A 7361-nucleotide genomic window follows, 5' to 3' on the forward strand; every position below is an offset into this window, starting at 1 on the left:
CCTTAAACCAATTTAAGCAACAATTGCTAATAGCAACGGGGAGGTATACAATACATGAGTCGATTAATGTATTCGGAAATACTAGACATATAATAGAGTATGATACTCCAGAAAATTTAATATCAATATTAAGAGAATATATTCCACCCAATATAACAATAGGAGTTCACTGTACTCTAGAAGATTTTTATAGAATTCAAAAACCACTTAAAGACAATTTTATAAATACATTTTTATACACTAAGACATTTGTCCAGGATGTCGAAGACGCTGAAGACAGATCCGTGATTATCACAGAAACTCATTGTAGAGCTCATAGAGGGCTTGATGAAAATTATAAGCAAATAACTAGACTCTATTATTGGCCTAATCTATACAAAAAGCTTAAGGAATTTATAAAGAATTGCACAATCTGCAATCAAAACAAATACAACAGATACCCAGTACAGATTCCTATCGGTCAAGCGCCTATTCCAGAAAGAGAAGGTGAAAATTTGCATCTTGACATATATTACGCCCAAAATCTTATATTCATTACTTGTATAGATTCCTATTCGAAATATTTGGTCGTAAAAGAAATCCCTAACAAACTAAATGTAGAAAATAAAGTTTCAGAAATTTTACAACAATTTCCATTAGCCAAATCTTTGATGATAGATAACGAACCAAGTTTCTCTTCATCCCAATTCAAATCCTTTGCTCAAAGAAATGGGATATCTCTATTCTTTGCAGATCCTCGACATAGTACGTCCAACGGACAAATAGAAAGGGCACACTCTACTTTAACAGAAATTGCTCGCTGCATTAAAGATGAGCTTAATTTAGTTGACTATTCCGAAATTATTATTAAAGCAGCACAAAAATATAATTTAACAATTCACTCAATAACCAACCAACGACCTTTTGACATACTATTTAATAAAATCAAACACGAAGATATGCCCAAATTATTGCAACAAGCTCAAGAGAAAATGTTGCATTTCCACAATAAAGATAGACAAAATAAGAATTATCACGTAGGAGAGGTAATTTACGAAAAGAAACATGGGGAAAGAAACAAGCTAAATTCTAGATATAAAAAACAAGTAGTTAAGGAAAATCTCCCTAATAAAGTTATTATAAATAACAGAAACCGTACGATTCATAAAGATAATATAAAATAATTTGTTTCAAATTACAGATAATGATTTCAATAATGTACTTATTACTGCTGGTAGCTACAACCAAATCCGAAATTATGGATTACACGAACCATGATTTCCTTCTTTACAAGGATACCAAAGATGTTCTTATTTATGAATCATACGCAGATTTATTTCATATAACTAATGTAAGTCTTTATAGAGATATAATTAATCTTGAAACAGAATTTCTGAAGAGTCACGACAGCAACAATCTTCTTTGGGAAATATCCCACGATTTAAAAATTATCCAAATACTTATCTCCCAAATTATACCCAGTAGATCGAAAAGAGGCATTAATGAAATAGGCACTATTTGGAAATGGATAGCGGGAACACCAGATCATGATGATTTCATAACTGTTCAAAATAAAATCGATGATTTAATGCAAAATAATAACGATCAATACGTTATTAATTCTAAAATATTTAAAGAGATAAAATCTTTATCTGAAGAATTCAAAACAGCCTTTAAAGATCAAGAAATTCCGCTTAGAAAATATCGTCTGCGTTTGCTTACTTACGATCTTATGAATTTAATGGACACAATTACACTCGCCAAAATCGATGTATTTAATACTAAAATTCTAAACAACGACGATATATAACAGACCTTTTAGATATATCTGAATTTAAAATCGCTTTGCATCAAGATCTTATTATAATTTACATAAAATACCCTATTATTACCGATCGCTGTGACGTTTACAATTCAAGATCCATTTCACATGATGATGGAAAATTATTAATTGATAATCACGTCGCAAAATGTCTAATTTTAAGACAGAAATATTTAACAATTATTGCACACTTAACCCAGAAGGTTCTTGTTTCACCAGATTACTAAATGGAGAAAAATCTTTTTGTAACAAAATCAGAGAAAAAAATAAAAAAGTAGATGTAATCCAAGATGGAGCCATTTTTGTAAATGGAGAAAATACGGTTAATGACACTCATTTAAATGGGTCATATTTAATTACTTTTAATGGCACCTCTATAATTAATAATATTTCCTACACCAATGTAGACAATAAGATATTGGAATACGTCACAGCTCGAAAATATACAGATTTTTTAATATCCGAATATATTATATCTAATGATTCGGAACTCTCATTTGATAATATTAACGTACTAAATCCATTTATTCAAATTAAACAAACTCAAATACCAGTTACGTTAATATTAATCATATTAGCATTAATATATTTAATTATTATGATTATAATCAAATTCAGAAAATTTTTAATATTTAAACCATGGCAAATTCGTATAGAAATCGAACCAGAAAGCAATATTTCCGATATTGAGATAAATAATACACCCGACAACGAAAATACCCTAGAAGAAAATATCATTGTCGAATTAACCAATCAATTACATTCAATATACCCAATGAATCGGGACGATTCAATTTAGAATGGGGGGAGTTATATGACACATTATTTAGGGGCTCTTACCCAATTTATAAACAACTTTGAGCCGAGAGCTAATTTCCAAAGAACTCTGACAGACCCGAGATAAATCCGTGGTCAGCTATTTCTGCCAAGCAGGCCTCCAAATCATTCCCACCCAGATCAATTTCACGCAGTCCGAATCAAACGGATGCTGTAAACATCCAAACCGATATTGTAAACAATCGGAGACCCAAGCGAGCCCTGAGTCCGCTAACGTAAACAAAAGATCCCCAAAGCGAGTCCCGAGTCCGCTAACGTAAACAAAAAGATCCCCAAAGCGGTCCCTAAACTCCGCTAATGTAAACACCAATTTCCGGCCAAGATTGGACTTCGAATTTAATTGGCAAATTGCATCATCCTATTTTCCGACTCTCTTGAGTCATTCTCTTTATCAATTTTTGGGGATAAAATCTCTTAAGCCGAGGTTTGATTATTGATCATTGAACTAGAGATCAGGCAGTCCGTTTTTGAGATCCGAATCGAGCAGAACAAATATTCGAGAATAAATACAAGAGCAGTGAATTAAATAAGTTCGACCTATTGTAAAATTGTAATAGTGAATAAGTGATTGTTAAAAATAAAAATAAATTTTTTTAATCAATTCACTAGTGAGAAACTTAATTTGCATGTACAACTTCTCTCGCGTTCTCAGTGCTACCAGCACAAATACAATTGCGAGCATATACTTCGATATATATATGACGGCCGCTGCCAATGTTTGCAGGCAGCGCAGCCGCAAATAGCTAGCTGTAAGTCATTCATATTTTGACGATTCCCAAATAAAGATCTGCCCATGGCAGCTAAAACAAATTACAAATCTTTCAATTAAAATATCATAATGGCAAACATAGTTTGAAACACAACATGGCGACCGTGACAGGACTATTGGACTCAAAAATAAAAACACAAAACAAAGTTGAAAGTCGAAGTAACGCGAGGAAAGCTAGAAGAGAGCCGACCAAGCAATTATGAAAGTTATGAAAGTTTGTCGCTACATCCACTTGTGTGAAAGAGAGTACCAGCGAAAATGTTTACGTTTATCAACGTGTGTCTATTGTGTCTAGTATGACAGAAACGAGATATTCTATCTAACGAGACGAATACTTCAAACAAAACAACACAAAATAAAAACTAAATGAAAACAATCACCGCCTGTGCGGGGACCAGCACCGGCGCCGCCTAAAACCATAGGCCAAACAACACAAAATAAAATCTAAATGATAGGCCAAGGACTACAAAAGGATAAGAAGTGTGGGAGGAATGGCAAATCCTCCTACACCTACGATGGAAATCAAACAAGTATAAACGAAGACCTACACCACCAAACTTACACTGGAGAAGGAGAAGCCTGTGCAGCCAGCACCGGCCCCGTTCGGCGCTCCAAGCCGGACCCTGGAGAAGTGAACCGACAGCGCTTCCAAGAGCGCACATCTTAAATTTTTTTTTATTATTTTTATATGCATCTGCGATGCAAAAAATTATACTTAACAATAATTGTACAGACCAGTCAGTTTCTAGCTGCGGGTCTTAATTTTTTTTACCTAGGTAGGGATACATGTAAAATTTCATACATATATATCAGAAAATTTAAAAAAAAAAAAAAATTAATTTATTAAATAACACATAAATGCCTAAGACAAAAAAAAATAATAAGAGAAAAAGGAGAGGTCAGAAGAACTTCCTGAATTTAAAAATTAAAGAATTAAATAGGCAGCTATACACTGAAAAATCTACCCAAGTATCCTGGGATGAAAATGTAGAAACTAAGAACTAGAGAACACGTATAGGGAATTATATGCCTACAAAAATAAAAATGATATGAAAGGGGCTAGAAAACCAAAGTGCCCTGCAGATTGTAAAGGGCCTTTCGAAAATACAGCTTGTGAGTATACGTGTCATAAGAAAAATTAAAAGATATAAAAATAAAAAGACAATATATAAATATGAATGAAGATTTTTTTTAATGAAAAGTAACGCAATATCTAAAACAGATTTTGAATACGTTACAGAAATAATACCCAAAATGGGTTTAATTGAAACTAAAACAGTGGACTCCACTGCAAACGTAATTAATAAAATCGAATCAAAAAATATTGATATCGATTTAACAAACATATTATTATCAATTGTAACGAACTGATTTTGTGTGTCTTCTCGCTACGAGATTCGTGCGGCTAGCTCGGAAGATTGTGTGTTCGTCCCACCAAATTTGTATGACGTGATTGCCCGTAGATCAGTTAGAAAACAAAGGGGTTCAAATGGTAACAGTGGGATTTATTCTCGTGGTATTAGTACAGCGGGTGCGTGGCTGGGCTGGCTTCGGTATCTCCTGGCTCTGGTTCCGCTGCTGGCTGCTGGCGCTCCTTTTTCTGGCTCCTCGACGCGTTGACTCGTCTTCCTGGGTCTCGGGACGCTCGTAGTTGCCGCCTCTGCTTGCTTGCCGACGCGCTTCCTCGGGGTCGCTTGTTGCGCCTTAGACCCGCAGAGAGTTCGGACTTGTGGGCTTAGGGAAGCGTCACCGTTCTCAGACTAGGGTGAACAAGCCTTGCTCTCCAGGCCGACGCCTTTCGAGGCAATTCCTGTCTTTTGCTCTGTCCCGGACGGTCCCGCTAGGTTCTTGCTCAGTTCGCGCTGACAGTCAAGGCTGCCGCCAGGAAGCTGTCTAGCGGTTCACTTCGCTTTACGCCTAGCGCAGTCGAACGTTCCACCCGGCTTCACCCTATTGCGTGACGTCCGCGACGCTCCTGCGCTCCCCAATGAGTTCCGCGCGGCGATGGTAACGTGGCTGCCGGAAATGTCTGCTGGCGTCGATGTCGATGTCCTCTGCGCTGTCTTCTGACCAGTATCTCGTCGTTCTGGCACTCGGGGAGTTGGGCGATCGCTGTTCGTCACGCCAGGTCCTGCTTGGTCGGGCATGGTACACTGGGTCGCAGACAACTTTCCTCCCTAAGCTGACGGTTCTTCGTCGTAGGACTGTTTTGCTTGTCTCTGACAGACCCGCCGGGCGCCTCGTCAGGGTGTGGTCGTGACAAAGTTGGAAAACAAACGCCTTGACTTAGCCGCATGACGCCTTCCAGAACTCAGCCACCTGTGTCTCAATTCGGAGATTCCTGATGTCTCAATCCCGAACGTCTCGACGTGGCGATCTTGCTCCTTGTGTGCTTCCCACGGCGCTGCTTCCGACGACTCGCTTGGTTGTAGCTCCCTCGTAGATTATTTGCTTAAATGACTGTTACTTGGTACTTTAACTGATCTTGAAGGTTTCACTCCTCGTGATCGGCTGATCCAGCTGCCAGCGCTCTGCGGCCTTATATAGGGCCTCCGGGAACCGTTATTTCCCTTTTGCGCACGGCCCGCTGGATCTCTCCACTCTGGGTCCAAAGTCCGTGCCTCCTGGTTGACCCACTTGTCCTTCACGTACCGCTTTAAATAGATGCTCCGTCCACTGCTGCAGTCCCGCTGATTCCCGTGATGCTTGTAGCACGCCTGTGTGCCGCTCCACTGCCGAGATGTGGCACTTCCTCTCCCGGTCCAAAGTTCACGGGAGAGTCCAAAGTCCGGTGGAGTTCCGTTATCCTGTTTTTGCACACGCCACTCTTGCTTCGCTTGCCCGCGAAGTCTCCATTCTCTCCCGTTCTCAATGCTTGGTCTCCAAACTCTCTCGCTCTCCGTCCTTGGTCTCCAAACTCTCTCGATCTTTATCCTTGGTCTCCAAACTCTCTCGCTCTCCATCCTTGGTCTCCAAACTCTCTCGTTCTCCATCCAAGTCTCCAAACTCTCCTCGCCGCGCCGTTACTACGCGAATTCGCCGCGTAACTGGTAAGCGGCCGGCCATCTGCTGCTGCTTCTATTTGTGGGGAGTTATTCAACTCCTCACATTCCCCCCTTACTTCGGGAATCATTTAGAACTTGTTTCTACTCTCCGGCGTTTCCCTGCATGTCCCAGCCTTCGAGTCCTTGTGATTCCCGCGGCGCTCCCTCGTTGCTCCCTCGACGCTCTTAACTCCCTTAAGTTGCTACAGCGCTGGTCATCCTCCTCGTAGCAACTTTAAATCTCCCGCGCCGATATTTCCCGTGCTTCCACTGGGACATCGATACTCATGGGCTATCGATCCCCAGCTCGCTGCTCATTGCTGCGTTCTACTCCTTTTATTGGTTCCTCCGCCTGGTCACACCATTCGTGCTTGATCGATGTTTATTCGCATATCGATACCGACGGTGCGGCGTTGCCACCTGCTCGTTTGCGATATTTCCACCTTGGCCGATATTTCCATTTTCGTGTGCAGATCGATCGCACTGTCGTCCAGTGCCAATCGATCGCCTATCGAGGCGCCCCCTTCCCTGGCTCGTGGTGATTTTGCAACTTTTATACTACGACATTCATACGTAAGTTTCTTTTGCGTTTCCTTCACTCCTTTTCATCTCATCCTTTCGTCCTCTCTCGCCCCTCACTCGTCCTCTGTCGGCAGCATCTGACTCCACATTGGCAGCTTTTGAGAGCGGTTGCGGAGAGGACTTCGCATTCGCTTTGCAACCAGGACAGCAGGTAAGTATTTATGATGTCCGTTTCTGCTTCCTGCATTAAGCCCCCTTTAAATTTCAGGTTGCTGGTGCGGCCCATGCATGCCCCGTTCTTTTTCTTGTTTTTAGTCAACTGTTGGTGTGGTGCGTGTTTCTGTTTTTTTTGTGACCAGCTGGCTACGGTGTAGATCTGATTCTGCAC

Source organism: Drosophila suzukii, unplaced genomic scaffold, assembly GCF_043229965.1.
Source record: "Drosophila suzukii unplaced genomic scaffold, CBGP_Dsuzu_IsoJpt1.0 scf_4, whole genome shotgun sequence".
Classification (NCBI taxonomy): domain Eukaryota; kingdom Metazoa; phylum Arthropoda; class Insecta; order Diptera; family Drosophilidae; genus Drosophila; species Drosophila suzukii.